The sequence below is a fragment of the Microtus oregoni genome, unplaced genomic scaffold (assembly GCF_018167655.1).
Source record: "Microtus oregoni isolate MIOR12 unplaced genomic scaffold, Mior012 000079F_000, whole genome shotgun sequence".
NCBI lineage: Eukaryota > Metazoa > Chordata > Mammalia > Rodentia > Cricetidae > Microtus > Microtus oregoni.
The window spans coordinates 3,798,042-3,799,859 of record NW_024544152.1 but is presented as its reverse complement, the minus strand read 5'-3'; the positions used below and the strand labels follow the sequence as shown (position 1 = coordinate 3,799,859).

Below are 1,818 nucleotides of genomic sequence, written 5' to 3'. Positions count from 1 at the left end.
TATACCCTCTTGGGCATATACCCATTGTTCAATTATGTTCATAAAAGTGTCATTCGTAATAGATAGAAATATAAACAACTTCGATGGCTCTTAACCTAAGAATGGATTAAAAGAATGTAGCACATTCATACATTGAAATATTACTCAGCTATTAAAAACAATGACATCATGAAATTTGGTTGCAAATGGATGGAACTAGAAAAAAAAGCATTCTGAGTGAGGTAAGCCAGACCCAGAAAGACAAACTTGGCATGTACTCACTGATAAGTGTATATAACCTTTAAAGTAAGTGAGAACCATACTATAATCCACAAACCCAGAGAAGCTAGGTCTTCACTTCTTGCCAGTCCAGGTTAATGTCAAGAACCTCAGACCCTGGCTCCTTACTCAAGACCCACTGTGGGCAGGCAACCACAATAGACAGAGGGCTACATTCCTCAAATAACTCCACTATGTGGTGACCCTTTTTATAGGCAAAGTCTTGTTGAGTTTCCTGGCTACTAAGCCAATAAAAGAGGCCCAGGGTAAGGCTGCTTGTGTTCATGGATCCAGTGATCCTACATATATGCCCTTGATTCCAATGAGGTAGTATATGGTGATAATGGCCCTGTGGTAGCAGAAGCCGTAGCCTCTGGGGTCTTTCTTCGTTCTGATCTGTGTCATTTTAAATCTTAATGAAATATCATAGAATATTACTTTATATAGGGACTTTATAATTCTATATAATACAAATAATGAATCATTCTGTTCTTTGCCTTTGTGACAGCATCTACTTGGTCAATGCCTTTCTATAGCAAAACCTGTAGCCCCATTTCCATTCTCCACACCAACCAGGACACTGAATCACTTTTCTTCTCTCATTTGCTGTCATATAGAAAACATTTATACATGTGTTTCTCCATTGGGTCCCAGGTCTTGAGAGGGCAATACTTCAAACCCCCCATGTGTTTTCACTCCAACCATGCTCCCCTTTAACTTTCAACTTCCTCCTCCTGTTCTACTCTTCTCTCTGTTAGGTCATGTAAGCCTCCAACATCTCCTTTTCTTCTTTGCATCTTTGTTCAGTGGTCTGGGCTATCCCACTTTTCATAAAAGGAACAAAACCAGAACACATTTCAATGATGATCTGGACCTTGTTCAAATTCTTTTTCTTCTTTCTCTTTGTTCTTTTGCATCTTATTTTTCTTTTTTCCACTCCTGTCTCTGCTAAGGCACCTTTCCAGAGTCCTTGTGCTGTCAGTTTGCTGAAGAAGCTGTAGGTTTTTTTTCTACTGATGCATCCAGTTAATCAAAGAGGAAATGCAGCACTTTGTCTGCAGCACATGGCTCAAGCTAGTCAGACAGTGGCTGTTTCTTGTTTTCCTTGGTGACAAGGAGTCCTGGCTGAGAGCTGTCTTCATAGCCACAAAGGAATCTGCTCTTAGAAAAGTGTTTGGAGAGCAGTCTAAACAGGAAATATCCTGCTGGCATTGTACACAGTGCAGGGAGACAGTCCATGGAACACCGGAGCCTAATTCATAGTTTTAATCTTAAAATATTCATGTTCCATGCTCCAGAATCAGAAGACAATATATATTCACAAGTTTACTCATTTGCTGAAAACAGAAAATAGGATTAAAGTGATCTACAAATGTTGAAAACAAAAATACAGATATCGATTGGTTACATTTGTTTATTATCTGGGTCAGTTAGTATTAATGACTTAATCCCTTCCAAAACTTTGCTAAAGATTTCTATATAGTATTTCTCAGTCCTTTCCCCCATTTGATGTGTTTTGTGTGGTTCAATAAATACAGAGCAAAGCTGTTTCTTAGAGAC

General features: G+C 38.8%; 1 pseudogene; it reads right to left on the bottom strand.

Moving 5' to 3' along the window:
* Positions 1-325: 325 nt before the first annotated feature.
* LOC121441549 lies at positions 326-1,497 on the bottom strand (annotated as a pseudogene).
* Between the last annotated feature and the right edge of the window lie 321 nt (positions 1,498-1,818).